At 40.0% G+C, this 15,938-nt stretch overlaps 2 long non-coding RNA genes across 2 annotated transcripts; both read left to right on the forward strand.

The window, feature by feature from the left end:
• The first annotated feature begins 2,005 nt into the window (after positions 1 to 2,005).
• LOC308146065 lies at positions 2,006 to 7,783 on the forward strand. The gene is made up of 4 exons (XR_013937096.1): positions 2,006 to 2,103; positions 3,015 to 3,130; positions 3,567 to 3,602; positions 5,721 to 7,783. It is a non-coding gene; the product is annotated as an uncharacterized lncRNA (long non-coding RNA).
• A 2,423-nt stretch (positions 7,784 to 10,206) lies between these two features.
• Positions 10,207 to 14,988, forward strand: LOC308149078. The gene is made up of 3 exons (XR_013937224.1): positions 10,207 to 10,323; positions 10,759 to 10,794; positions 12,918 to 14,988. It is a non-coding gene; the product is annotated as an uncharacterized lncRNA (long non-coding RNA).
• Positions 14,989 to 15,938: the final 950 nt, after the last annotated feature.

Below are 15,938 nucleotides of genomic sequence, written 5' to 3' on the forward strand. Positions count from 1 at the left end.
AGCCAACAGACAATACATGTTTTTACTACATGATAAGTCATAGTGAATGTTCGGAGCCCCTCTGGTGACATTGGTGAAAAAAATGTTATTGCTTATTATTGCTTAATAACGCGTGGCCACGCGTTATTAAGGCGTGGGAACGAGATAAATAAGTCGTGGCCACGCGTTATTAAGGCGTGGGAACGAGATAAATAAGTCGTGGCCACGCGTTATTAAGGCGTGGGAACGAGATAAATAAGTCGTGGCCACGCGTTATTAAGGTGTGGGAACGAGATAAATAAGTCGTGGCCACGCGTTATTAAGGCGTGAGATATATAAGACGTGACCTTTAACTCATCATCATTGTTCCTTTAGCACCAGAGGGGCTCCGTAGCATACTGTTTGCGTGTGAGCCTATGCTTTTTGAGCAGCCGGATTAAGTGTCTCTTGCAAAGAATAGCACCATGCCTAACTGCAAGCGCCTGAAGAATATCATTGTAATTCATTCCCAGATTGAAATAAAACGAAATGTATTCAAACTCATCCATGTTTGCAAGCAGCTAAAGGAACAATGATGATGAGTTAAAGGTCGCCGTCTCCACCGCACAGAAAGTACCAGCCTAGACAGGTTTAAACCGCTCCGGCTCGCGTCTCACGACATGTAAAGCAGTCTAAACCGCTCTCGACCGCTCCAAAGGCGACCGCTTTTCCGCTACCCATCCGTTGGGGTGCCGGGGACCATGGAACGGGTCTGAGCTTGAGCTGCTGTCTGCTGATTGGTCAGTGATTTACTACACGCCCTCAATATTTTTATGTGCTGGCTGGATGAAGCCTCTGCTGTCAGTGTGGTCAGCTGTGCTCTGGTTGTTTTTATTTTCATTTTCTTTTCTTTGCTGCTCAACTTTAGTGTTTGTTGTGAAAGAGCGGACTTGAGGCAGGGGGAGACCGGGGGGAGGGACTTTGCATCGCGTTGGAGTTTTCTGTTTGCAGCATAGCGCTCGCCGTGGCGCTGATGTGCGTCCGTGACACCGGAGTCTGGAGCTTTCGTCTCCGGCGCTGACCGCTCCGCTTTCCAGAGGCGGTCAGCGTTCTGTTCAGCCGCGGTCAGTGGCGCTTTATCGCGGGGACGGACCGCGGAAGCGATGAAAAGTAGCTCGGAGCTCGGAGCTCGGCGCCTCCGTGTTCCGTCGCTGCGCCGTGCGGCGCGGCACTGCGCTGCGGCGCCGGAGTGGAAAACCTCCTGGGTTTTGAGCAGAAAGCTCAGACTCCCGTGTCTGTGCCTCAACTAACCGGGGGGAACGCTCCGGCCACTTGCCCCACACCCGAGCGCTCGAGTGCAAGGCAAGTCGCTGGCCAAGCGGCCGAGCGACTCGCTCTCTTAAAACAAACACGGAAGTTGCGCTGCAGCTCTCCACTGCAAAAAATGACTGCTGCAAAAAATAACTTTTTTTTTTTTCCGCTGCAAAAAATAACAGTGCAAAGTGGAGAATTTAAACAACAACAGAGGATTCATAACATCTACATCTGACGACGTTCTTTTCTGTTATAATGTCACATTTCTGCGGAGCTCATAAGCCCCGCCCACTTTTCATGCTCCTCTCTGCTGTGGAGACAAGACCCAAAATTTCGGTCGGGGTTGTGCTTCCGAACTACTCCAAACCGCTCCGCTCCGCCCCGGCACTTGTGTGCGGTGGAGACGGGGCTGACGCCTTAATAACGCGTGGCCACGACTTATTTATCTCGTTCCCACGCCTTAATATTAGGCGATAATATTTTTTTCACCAATGTCACCAGAGGGGCTCCTTACGAATGAACATATGAATTAAAAAAAAAAAAAAAACTGTGTCCAATCACATTGTGTGTTCAATCCATGAGGTTTGCTTAGGTATCACCAACCTCTTTTCTCAGAGGGTATATGTGAATGCAGGGAGGAGGAGGAGGAGGAGGAGGAGGAGGAGGAGGAGGAGGCGGGTCCACTCAGAAACAAAACAAAACAAACAACACACAGGAGAATGAAACGACGTCTGGAAAAGACGCCCGTGTGTCGTCGTCCTTGTCGACTGACACCTCTGACACTGAGACGAAAACGAAACTCTCTGGTAACTGATGCCTTTCTCGACCACGGCAAGTCAAATATTTTCAGTTTTTTACAAAGGAAATAGTTAAAGTGTTTTTATGTGATTGTATATGTATTAATGTATCTTCATATTTACTTATGTATATCTAAGGGAAGGAAGAAAATCATTGCCTTTTATAATCAAACTTTTTTTAGTGTGTACATTTTAACTGGGAAACATGTTGGATATAAGTTGATATAAGTGGAAAGGGCTGAATATATATTTTATTTCCTTTAACCATTTGAGTGAAATTCTAGAACAAATAAAAATGATGGCATGCAATTTAATGTAAAAAATATAATTTACTTTTGACATAATTTAATAAAAACTTTTGATAGTAGAAAAATAAGAATCAGAAGATGTTACCACTGTTTTCTACCTTTAAAAAAATATATATATAATACAATATTTAAGGTAATACATTTTTCAGAAATGAATATATATTTGAACTGCTATTCATGGGGCTCTGGAATGAAAGACAAATTCAGAGCACTTTGCTGAGTGGAACTGTGTTCAGACCTGATTCCCTTGAATGCAGTCTTGTGTGGATGGGATTGATTCCACCTGCAGGGAAAAGTAAAACCTTTCACTTCATTTGAAGTGAACATTTTCAACATAATGCCAGATGGCAAAATTGTATTTTTCAGAAGCACTTTACAGGAGCAAATGTTACCACCCTCATCATCTAACGTTTTCACACACAAACCAATGTAGATGTTTTTATTTGTTGCACTGCTCAATTACAAAGAAGGACCTACTGTTAAGAAATGTTTCACTGAATGTTCCTAATGTGAAAATAAATGCAGATTTAGCACAGCTTGTCAATCTTAGTACATACTTTGAAAATGTCATGTAACGTTTTTATTATTACCGATGTAAATCTTAGTTTAAATTATGTTTTTTGTTCAAACTTGTCAGATGGCAGGCTTCGGCTGGAGAGCTACTGTGGTTTTTTTGTTGCTGTCTGTTGGAACCGGTATGGCCACATTGAACCAGAACCAACTTGCAGAAATTGTGTCAAACATTCTGAACAGGTGAGTCGTTTCCTGGAATATCAGGGGAAAACCTCACTAGTATCAGACTCGCAGAAGACACAGTTGTTGCAAACATTTAACATCTGTTTGATATTCAATTGTATTCAAGTAAAAGCAGAAGTCATTAAAACTCAAATGACCTTCCTGGGTTAGTTCCTTAATTCAAAAGGAGAAAATACATTTTAAGAAGAGATCATTTCGTGCATCAACTAAAATGACATTGCACATTACATTACGGACATTGATCAATTGTATAAGCACACTATGGCATCATGCAATATATCACAATGAATGATGATGCATTGATCGTATGTTTTGAGTGATTGCAATATTTTTGTCAAATGACTCAATGTGAGTTTTTTTTCCCTTTGTTTTAAATTCTCTGAGCTTTTCTATGCACCATTGAACGGGACACTAACAGTTGTTTGTCTGTCAGGTACACACCGAGCTACACGCTCCCCGACGGTTCAAGGTCAGTTACTATTATCGACAACTTTACATGTATTCTACACCTCAGAACAATATGTAGAAGGTGGCTGGAGGTTCAGAAACATTTGAAGCCAAAGTCAACATGTTCTGAAAGATGACCATAGATGTTTTAATTTTCTTTTGCATTCTTGACTTGACCATGTTTACCGCTTAATAAAATAAAGTCATTGTGTTAAGGATGGTAGGTGGTATGGATGGATTATACGCATTGTGTGATCAAGGCCCTGGAGTCCAACTTCAAGTATTTTAGTTGCCTAAAATGAACAAGACTGACCTTTTGAAAACAGAATAAACATGTATATATTTGTTACTCGTATCAGGTGGAGGTGTATTCACACAGTAATGACCAAATGTCTCATGTTTTAATACTGTTTTTAGTAATAATCAATACGAGATGTGTGACAGCACATTTCCTTTTAGTAAAGCGGTTAAATTTGAATGGATGGTTGGCTATTTTCACTGGCCTTATCACATTGTATTAAGTGATACTTGTTTAATTGTTGTATTGGGAAGAGACTTGAACATCAAAATATACAGTTGTTACAACCCGGCTCAGCTAAGAGGAAGATGTAGACATAGGAAGTAACAATAACCAGGTATGGTTTGGTTAAGTGAGGGTTTCATTGGTAGTTCCCGGCTGTACAATAATCAAACAGAACACCAAATACACAATAGTACAACAAAGGAGGGCCAAACGGCTTACGCCCATTAACTAAACAATGTATGATCTTATGTAACAAAATGGCAGCGTCTTCTCAGGAAGGCCGCGTGAACAAAAACAAACAGGTAGCGTCTTCTCAGGAAGGCCTTTAGTTAAAGTTCAACTATCACATGTATGATAAACAAAAGAGCAGCAAAATGTAAACAAACAAAACCACTAATTAACACAAAACAAAACAGTTGGTCCTGTCGCCAAACTGTTTGACGAAGGGTCCTGTTCACCAAAGTTTATCTTGCACACAGCTAGAGCGGTGCAGAGTTCAAACAATTACACAGAAATCCAAGACACACCCCCAAAGTTCTCGGGGCAGACTGAACAGACACCTCCTGCATCAGCCGCCACGATGAGCCTGCTGGAGCTGTTAAGTTGTCTCAGCTGGTGGGCCGAGCTGAGCCAATCAGTAGTCATCTTCCAATGCTTGGGCTTCACATCAGGACAAGAGGAGTAGGAAACTGGTGAGGGTACCTCCTGTCAATCAGCACACTATAGCAAACACACACACAGAGGCAGGGGCGAGGCCATACAGCCTGTGGGCTGTAACAACAGTACATACTCAGGCTGCACGATGATATCGGCACAACATTGGTATGAGCTAATATAAAATTAAACATCTGTATCGGCATGAAATGCTGATGGCCGTATGCTGATTTGTTCATTTTTTCCCCCGGCATAACCGGCATGTGCACGCCATGATCACACGAGGCCGTCAGGGTAAAGAAAGAGACACGTCATCACATGACAAGTGTTTGGTATGTGTTCACAAGCGCGTTTTTTTTCTTGTATGGGAACACATCGCATTTGAAAAGAGGCTTGCCTTCAACCGCAACACTATCGTTGATCGACGCACTGTCCAAGTAACCGAGCTGGCTGTACGCTGCACATGATGAGCGCATAATGAGTGTCATCAGTTATACTTTAATCATGGGTAGCATGTAGCACGGCGTGGAGTGCTGCACCTGGTTGGACAAACGAGCACATATCCAATATCATGCATCCCTAGTTAACACCATCGAGACATGTAGGGCTACAGTAGCACAGAAAAACCTAAATTATTGCTATCCATCCATCCATCCATCCATCCATCCACAAAATATTACTGGGCCAATACATAAAGATACAGAATCACCAATACTTACAATTGCATCCACATACAATTTTAACAGATCAATAACTTATCTGGTTTTTCCTTTTCAGTACAAACTAATTGTACAATATTTTTTCAATCCAAATGACAAACCATGACAGAACTCATTAGTACTACTTAAGTGAGGTCTGTAAATGTGTTGGGGTTTAATACTTCCATACATAAAACGTTTCTCTCAATTTAATGTTGAATGTTTTTATTTTCTGAACATTGTGTTTGTCTGTGTCGTCTGACAGAATCTTCCCCATGTTCAGCCTGGCTGTGAGCATCCCCTTCAACCCTGCCACTGGAACGTATGACGTCAGTAAAGTCACTGACTCTGCGGACAAAGTGAGGGAGGAAATTGTAAAATGCAATGTGTACACCGGCGAAAGAATGGTGGCCGCCACGGTTTTGAGGTGGCCCAATGTTTTGAAACAGTGTCCTAATGGACGTGTGCAGTGGTCTGTTAAAGGTTCATGTTCTGGAAAGGTCAAGACATGGGCTGATGTTGAGCATTTTTGTTCAGAGGCATTTAAAACTGGCACAGCAGACCATGCAGAATACCGAACTGTGCAGAAGTTACACACCTTGATCAGACCCAATGGCACAGAGGATTTGTTGATTTTCTACGTTCTTGCCTCCCCGTGTGATAAAAAATGCGCAAGCAAAACACATCCTCAGAACATTTTTGCCAAAATAAATACAATTTTGAATTGGAAAAATTATGCTTTTGTATTTTCCAATGTATTCAAGCCCAGCAGTGGAGAGGTCATACCAGAGAAGGATTTGTGTAGGGCACTTACGGAGCTTGGGACATACAAGGGTCCCCTGGGGTCAATTGGTCTCAACAACATATTCCGATGCAACAAACAAAGTAGAAGATCTGCGATGATGTGCACAAGCTGTTCAGATGGTAAAGAAGTTGCTTCTCATTGTGTTTCAGGTTAGCCTCTCAGCATTCCCCTTCCACTTTGTTGAAAACAAACTAAAAAGCAGGGCAAACATAAATTTCAAACATGGATAGGTTGAACTGTTGGTGAGATGTGGTTGACAGAAGAAAGTTTTTCAAGATAAGGAAAAGATAGGGATTAGAAAGAACTCTTGATCTATAGTAGATATTGCAGCAAACTGTTAAATATTCATCACTGTGTAAATATACAAAAAGAAAAATGGATGTGATGGAAGTAGCGCAGAAGAGAAAGAATTGACGCAATGCACACATCACAGGAAGCCAACATAGAGAATTGTGGCACAAATCATAGCCACCATCAGGCTACAGTTAATTTACTGGTTTGATCTTTGGAATTTATGTACCGGTATATGATCTTTGTAAGTTTGGAAGAATGGCATAAAATAATGCAGTATAATCACAGTTGATCTTGTAAAAATAACATAATTGAACCATTTTCTCTGCTTTCTTGATTTTTAGCTGAGCTGCTTCTAATAAAACTTAAAATATTTTCATGTTACTCCTTATTTTATAGAATAATCCTAAATTAGTTCAACAGGGATTCGACACTCTCATATAAGGAAGGATTTTCTGTTTAGGAAGTGGAAAAAGACAAGAGGAGGCGCCAATATTGAAAGTAAAGTCAAATATAGTAAACATTTTTTATGTAACATTTTGTCAGTCATTTAAACTAAATTCCTGATAAAAGTCTGTGGTTCATGTGATGCTTTCAGCTCTCCTGTATTACAACAATGAGAGGCTGTATTGTAGCTTACACTGCATAACAGTCTACATTTTACACAACTACGAGCGTCGAGTTTTATAGTACATGTGTTTTCATTGAAGCCATGTCTCATCAGGTTTACTGGCTTTTAACGACCTTCCAAATTCAATTGTAATACAAGGAAACACTCAATTAGCAGATTGTCGCAGCTGCTACAAAAGTAATAAATGACATACTTGCTGCTCTTGATTAAAAGCAATATTGTGCTTCCATTTTTATTGATTTGTGAAAAGCTTTTGACACTGTGGATCATGTTGTTATGGAAAAATTATTATGCGCTATTGAAGAATTCTGTCCTTCTCTGTATCCTGCTAAAAAAAATTATACTTTTGTTTGTGTGACTCCGGCCTTATAATCTTATTTACAGACTCAGTAGACATGTTTTCCCTTTCCTTCAGCGCAGCAAGAAAAGGCTTCTCACCCACAGGCGTGGGAACCGCATGTGGTATAACCAGTATCCTCACCCCCGCCTCTCCGCATCCCTTAAAATGTTAGCTCGAAGGTTGAATGGGGCACATGCCCAGAACAGATTGACTTGTGATGTCTGCATTGTGTATGTGTCTGTTGAGTCTTCAATAAATATTCCTGCCAGAAGAACTCTGTTTCGCAACATTATTCCAAGAGCAGTTACAAGACGAAATCCACCACAATGCTATTTCAAAGCATATGCTTCTTTGTTTGGGAATATATAACCATGTTGTTTCCGGGTTCACAAATGATTGGAGTGACAGGAGTCAGTGTATTAAAAGTGATGGCCTGTGTGCTGAATTGTTGAATATCCACAAGGGGGTGCCACAGAGTCCAATATTAGGACCCCTCCAGTTCATTATGTATATTAATGAATTAGGACAAAATGTGTCTAATGCTAATATGCATTTCTATGCTGATGACATAGTAATTTACCATTTTGGAGTGAACCCTGCTAAAGCTATAGAATCTCTGCAGAAAGCTTTTGACGTGGTCCAGCCTACACTTCTGCAGCTAAAACTGTTCCTCAATGCTGAAAAGACCAAACTAATGTTGTTTTCAAACACTAAGAAGGTGCTTCAAACTATCCCCTTAGTGTCCACTCTTGAAGGACACTAAGGTGAAATGTCATAGAGGTGGTTCACACATAAAAATACCTTGGTATTTTGCCTGATGACTCCCTGATCTCCAAGCCCCATAAAGACAATATTGTGAAAAAACTTGAACTCACATTGGGCTTTTTCTTTCGAAATAAATTGTGTTTTTCCTTTGAGACAAAACAGTGCCTTGTCACTGCAACATCCTTATCTATTTTAGACTATGGAGACCTATTGTGCATGAATGCCTCTCTTCGATGTCTCCATAAGATTGACATTGTTTATCATGCTTGTCTGAGGTTCATTACCAACTGCAGGGCCTTGACCCAATCATTGTGAACTGCATTCTGTGAACGCGTGGCCACGCGTTATTAAGGCGTGGGAACGAGATAAATAAGTCGTGGCCACGCGTTATTAAGGCGTGAGATATATAAGACGTGACCTTTAACTCATCATCATTGTTCCTTTAGCACCAGAGGGGCTCCGTAGCATACTGTTTGCGTGTGAGCCTATGCTCTTTGAGCAGCCGGATTAAGTGTCTCTTGCAAAGAATAGCACCATGCCTAACTGCAAGCGCCTGAAGAATATCATTGTAATTCATTCCCAGATTGAAATAAAACGAAATGTATTCAAACTCATCCATGTTTGCAAGCAGCTAAAGGAACAATGATGATGAGTTAAAGGTCACGTCTTATATATCTCACGCCTTAATAATGCGTGGCCACGACTTATTTATCTCGTTCCCACGCCTTAATAACGTGTGGCCACGCGTTATTAAGCAATAATATTTTTTTCACCAATGTCACCAGAGGGGCTCCGTACGAATGAACATATGAATTAAAAAAAAAAAAAAAAACTGTGTCCAATCACATTGTGTGTTCAATCCATGAGGTTTGCTTAGGTATCACCAACCTCTTTTCTCAGAGGGTATATTACTTCCTTGTCGACTGACTTACTGACACAGCACCTCTGACACTGAGACGAAAACGAAACTCTCTGGTAACTGATGCCTTTCTCGACCACGGCAAGTCAAATATTTTCAGTTTTTACAAAGGAAATAGTTAAAGTGTTTTTATGTGATTGTATATGTATTCATGTATCTTCATATTTACTTATGTATATCTAAGGGAAGGAAGAAAATCATTGAAAATCATTGCCTTTTATAATCAAACTTTTTTTAGTGTGTACATTTTAACTGGGAAACATGTTGGATATAAGTTGATATAAGTGGAAAGGGCTGAATATATATTTTTTTCTTTTGACCATTTGAGTGAAATTCTAGAACAATAAATAAAAATGATGACATGCAATTTAATGTAAAAAATATAATTTACTCTTGACATAATTTAATAAAAACTTCTGATAGTAGAAAAATAAGAATCAGAAGATGTTACCACTGTTTTCTACCTTTAAAAAAAAATTATAATATTATAGGTAATACATTTTTCAGAAATGAATATATATTTGAACTGCTATTCATGGGGCTCTGGAATGAAAGACAAATTCAGAGCACTTTGCTGAATGGAACTGTGTTCAGACCTGATTCCCTTGAATGCAGTCTTGTGTGGATGGGATTGATTCCACCTGCAGGGAAAAGTAAAACCTTTCACTCATCCTTCATTTGAAGTGAACATTTTCAACATAATGCCAGATGGTAAAATTGTATTTTTCAGAAGCAGTTTACAGGAGCAAATGTTACCACCCTCATCATCTAACGTTTTCACACACAAACCAATGTAGATGTTTTTATTTGTTGCACTGTTCAATTACAAAGAAGGACCTACTGTTAAGAAATGTTTCATTGAATGTTCCTAATGTGAAAATAAATGCAGATTTAGCACAGCTTGTCAATCTTAGTCCATACTTTGAAAATGTCATGTAACGTTTTTATTATTACCGATGTAAATCTTAGTTTAAATTATGTTTTTTGTTAAAACTTGGCAGATGGCAGGCTTCGGCTGGAGAGCTACTGTGGTTTTATTGTTGCTGTCTGCTGGAACCGGTATGGCCACATTGAACCAGAACCAACTTGCAAAAATTGTGTCAAACATTCTGAACAGGTGAGTCGTTTCCTGGAATATCAGGGGAAAACCTCACTAGTATCAGACTCGCAGAAGACACAGTTGTTGCAAACATTTAACATCTGTTTGATATTCAATTGTATTCAAGTAAAAGCAGAAGTCATTAAAACTCAAATGACCTTTCTGGGTTAGTTCCTTAATTCTAAAGGAGAAAATACATTTTAAGAAGAGGTCATTTCGTGCATCAACTAAAATGACATTGCACATTACATTACTGACATTGATCAATTGTATAAGCCCACTATGGCATCATGCAATATATCACAATGAATGATGATGCATTGATCGTATGTTTTGAGTGATTGCAATATTTTTGTATAATGACTCAATGTGAGTTTTTTTTCCTTTGTTTTAAATTCTCTGAGCTTTTCTATGCACCATTGAACGGGACACTAACAGTTGTTTGTCTGTCAGGTACACACCGAGCTACACGCTCCCCGACGGTTCAAGGTCAGTTACTATTATCGACAACTTTACATGTATTCTACACCTCAGAACAATATGTAGAAGGTGGCTGGAGGTTCAGAAACATTTGAAGCCAAAGTCAACATGTTCTGAAAGATGACCATAGATGTTTTAATTTTCTTTTGCATTCTTGACTTGACCATGTTTACCGCTTAATAAAATAAAGTCATTGTGTTAAGGATGGTAGGAGGTATGGATGGATTATACGCATTGTGTGATCAAGGCCCTGGAGTCCAACTTCAAGTATTTTAGTTGCCTAAAATGAACAAGACTGACCTTTTGAAAACAGAATAAACATGTATATATTTGTTACTCGTATCAGGTGGAGGTGTATTCACACAGTAATGACCAAATGTCTCATGTTTTAATACTGTTTTTAGTAATAATCAATACGAGATGTGTGACAGCACATTTCCTTTTAGTAAAGCGGTTAAATTTGAATGGATGGTTGGCTATTTTCACTGGCCTTATCACACTGTACTAAGTGATACTTGTTTAATTGTTGTATTGGGAAGAGACTTGAACATCAAAATATACAGTTGTTACAACCCGGCTCAGCTAAGAGGAAGATGTAGACATAGGAAGTAACAATAACCAGGTATGATTTGGTTAAGTGAGGGTTTCATTGGTAGTTCCCGGCTGTACAATAATCAAACAGAACACCAAATACACAATAGTACAACAAAGGAGGGCCAAACGGCTTACGCCCATTAACTAAACAATGTATGATCTTATGTAACAAAACGGCAGCGTCTTCTCAGGAAGGCTGTGAACAAAAACAAACAGGTAGCGTCTTCTCAGGAAGGCCTTTAGTTAAAGTTCAACTATCACATGTATGATAAACAAAAGAGCAGCAAAATGTAAACAAACAAAACCACTAATTAACACAAAACAAAACAGTTGGTCCTGTCGCCAAACTGTTTGACGAAGGGTCCTGTTCACCAAAGTTTATCTTGCACACAGCTAGAGCGGTGCAGAGTTCAAACAATTACACAGAAATCCAAGACACACCCCCAAAGTTCTCGGGGCAGACTGAACAGACACCTCCTGCATCAGCCGCCACGATGAGCCTGCTGGAGCTGTTAAGTTGTCTCAGCTGGTGGGCCGAGCTGAGACAATCAGTAGTCATCTTCCAATGCTTGGGTTTCACATCAGGACAAGAGGAGGATGAAACTGGTGAGGGTACCTCCTGTCAATCAGCAATCAGCACACTGTAGCAAACACACACACAGAGGCAGGGGCGAGGCCATACAGCCTGTGGGCTGTAACAACAGTACATACTCGGGGTGCACGATGATATCGGCACAACATTGGTATTTGCTAATATAAAATTAAACATCTGTATCGGCATGAAACGCTGATGGCCGTATGCTGATTTGTTCATTTCTTCCCCGGCATAACCGGCATGTGCACGCCATGATCACACGAGGCCGTCAGGGTAAAGAAAGAGACACGTCATCACATGGCATGTGTTTGGTATGTGTTCACAGGCGCGTTTTTTTTTCTTGTATGGGAACACATCGCATCTGAAAAGAGGCTTGCCTTCAACCGCAACACTATTGTTGATCGATGCACTGTCCAAGGAACCGAGCTGGCTGTACGCTGCACATGATGAGCGCATAATGAGTGTCATCAGTTATACTTTAATCATGGGTAGCATGTAGCACGGCGTGGAGTGCTGCACCTGGTTGGACAAACGAGCACATATCCAATATCATGCATCCCTAGTTAACACCATCGAGACATGTAGGGCTACAGTAGCACAGAAAAACCTAAATTATTGCCATCCATCCATCCATCCATCCATCCATCCACAAAATATTACTGGGCCAATACATAAAGATACAGAATCACCAATACTTACAATTGCATCCACATACAATTTTAACAGATCAATAACTTATCTGGTTTTTCCTTTTCAGTACAAACTAATTGTACAATATTTTTTCAATCCAAATGACAAACCATGACAGAACTCATTAGTACTACTTAAGTGAGGTCTGTAAATGTGTTGGGGTTTAATACTTCCATACATAAAACGTTTCTCTCAATTTAATGTTGAATGTTTTTATTTTCTGAACATTGTGTTTGTCTGTGTCGTCTGACAGAAGCTTCCCCATGTTCAGCCTGGCTGTGAGCATCCCCTTCAACCCTGCCACTGGAACGTATGACGTCAGTAAAGTCACTGACTCTGTGGACAAAGTGAGGGAGGAAATTCTAAAATGCAATGTGTACACCGGCGAAAGAATGGTGGCCGCCACGGTTTTGAGGTGGCCCAATGTTTTGAAACAGTGTCCTAATGGACGTGTGCAGTGGTCTGTTAAAGGTTCATGTTCTGGAAAGGTCAAGACATGGGCTAATGTTGAGCATTTTTGTTCAGGGGCATTTAAAACTGGCACAGCAGACCATGCAGAATACCGAACTGTGCAGAAGTTACACACCTTGATCAGACCCAATGGCAAAGAGGATTTGTTGATTTTCTACGTTCTTGCCTCCCCGTGTGATAAAAAATGCGCAAGCAAAACACATCCTCAGAACATTTTTGCCAAAATAAATACAATTTTGAATTGGAATAATTATGCTTTTGTATTTTCCAATGTATTCAAGCCCAGCAGTGGAGAGGTCATACCAGAGAAGGATTTGCGTAGGGCACTTAGGGAGCTTGGGACATACAAGGGTCCCCTGGGGTCAATTGGTCTCAACAACATATTCCGATGCAACAAACAAAGTAGAAAATCTGCGATGATGTGCACAAGCTGCTCAGATGGTAAAGAAGTTGCTTCCCATTGTGTTTCAGGTTAGCCTCTCAGCATTCCCCTTCCACTTTGTTGAAAACAAACTAAAAAGCAGGGCAAACATAAATTTCAAACATGGATAGGTTGAACTGTAGGTGAGATGTGGTTGACAGAAGAAAGTTTTTCAAGATAGGGAAAAGATAGGGAGGGAGATTAGAAAGAACTTTTGATCTATAGTAGATATTGCAGCAAACTTTTAAATATTTATCACTGTGTAAATATATAAAAAGAAAAATGGATGTGATGGAAGTAGCGCAGAAGAGAAAGAATTGACGCAATGCACACATCACAGGAAGCCAACATAGAGAATTGTGGCACAAATCATAGCCACCATCAGGTTACAGTTAATTTACTGGTTTGATATTTGGAATTTATGTATATGATCTTTGTAAGTTTGGAAGAATGGCATAAAATAATGCAGTATAATCACAGTTGATCTTGTAAAAATAACATAATTGAACCATTTTCTCTGCTTTCTTGATTTTTAGCTGAGCTGCTTCTAATAAAACTTAAAATATTTTCATGTTACTCCTTATTTTATAGAATAATCCTAATTTAGTTCAACAGGGATTCGACACTCTCATATAAGGAAGGATTTTCTGTTTAGGAAGTGGAAAAAGACAAGAGGAGGCGCCAATATTGAAAGTAAAGTCAAATATAGTAAACATTTTTTATGTAACATTTTGTCAGTCATTTAAACTAAATTCCTGATAAAAGTCTGTGGTTCATGTGATGCTTTCAGCTCTCCTGTATTACAACAATGAGAGGCTGTATTGTAGCTTACACTGCATAACAGTCTACATTTCACACAACTATGAGCTATGAGTTTCATAGTACATGTGTTTTCATTGAAGCCAAGTCTCACCAGGTTTACTGGCTTTTAACGACCTTCCAAATTCAATTGTAATACAAGGAAACACTCAATTAGCAGATTGTCGCAGCTGCTACAAAAGTAATAAATTACATACTTGCTGCTCTTGATTAAAAGCAATATTGTGCTTCTATTTTTATTGATTTCTGAAAAGCTTTTGACACTGGATCATGTTGTTATGGAAAAATGATTATGTGCTATTGAAGATTTCTGTCCTTCTCTGTATTCTGCTAAAAAAAATTATACTTTTGTTTGTGTGACTCCGACCTTATAATCTTATTTACAGACTCAGTAGACATGTTTTCCCTTTCCTTCAGCGCAGCAAGAAAGGCTTCTCACCCACAGGCGTGGGAACCGCATGTGGGTTCTCACCCCTGTGTTTTAGAACTCTCCGCCCTGGTATAACCAGCATCCTCACCCCCGCCTCTCCGCATCCCTTAAAATGTTAGCTCGAAGGTTGAATGGGGCACATGCCCAGAACAGATTGACTTGTGATGTCTGCATTGTGTATGTGTCTGTTGAGTCTTCAATAAATTTTCCTGCCAGAAGAACTCTGTTTCGCAACATTATTCCAAGAGCAGTTACAAGACGAAATCCACCACAATGCTATTTCAAAGCATATGCTTCTTTGTTTGGGAATATATAACCATGTTGTTTCCTGGTTCACAAATGATTGGAGTGACAGGAGTCAGTGTATTAAAAGTGATGGCCTGTGTGCTGAATTGTTGAATATCCACAAGGGGGTGCCAAAGAGTCCAATATTAGGACCCCTCCAGTTCATTATGTATATTAATGAATTAGGACAAAATGTGTCTGATGCTAATATGCATTTCTATGCTGATGACATGGTAATTTACCATTTTGGAGTAAACCCTGCTAAAGCTATAGAATCTCTGCAGAAAGCTTTTGACGTGGTTCAGCCTGCACCTCTGAAGCTAAAACTGTTCCGCAAAGCTGAAAAGACCAAACTAATGTTGTTTTCAAACACTAAGAAGGTGCTTCAAACTATCCCCTTAGTGTCCACTCTTGAAGGACACTAAGGTGAAATGTCATAGAGGTGGTTCACACATAAAAATACCTTGGTATTTTGCCTGATGACTCCCTGATCTCCAAGCCCCATAAAGACAATATTGTGAAAAAACTTGAACTCACATTGGGCTTTTTCTTTCGAAATAAATTGTGTTTTTCCTTTGAGACAAAACAGTGCCTTGTCACTGCAACATCCTTATCTATTTTAGACTATGGAGACCTATTGTGCATGAATGCCTCTCTTCGATGTCTCCATAAGATTGACATTGTTTATCATGCTTGTCTGAGGTTCATTACCAACTGCAGGGCCTTGACCCAATCATTGTGAACTGCATTCTCGAGTGGGATGAACCTCTGAGGGCCGGTGTTCTGCATGTTTTAGGTTTCTCCAAGTTACAACATACCTGAATGCAGTAAGCTCATTACTTGGCTGT

The sequence above is a fragment of the Blennius ocellaris genome (genome assembly GCF_963422515.1).
Source record: "Blennius ocellaris genome assembly, chromosome: 3".
Taxonomy (NCBI): Eukaryota; Metazoa; Chordata; class Actinopteri; order Blenniiformes; family Blenniidae; genus Blennius; species Blennius ocellaris.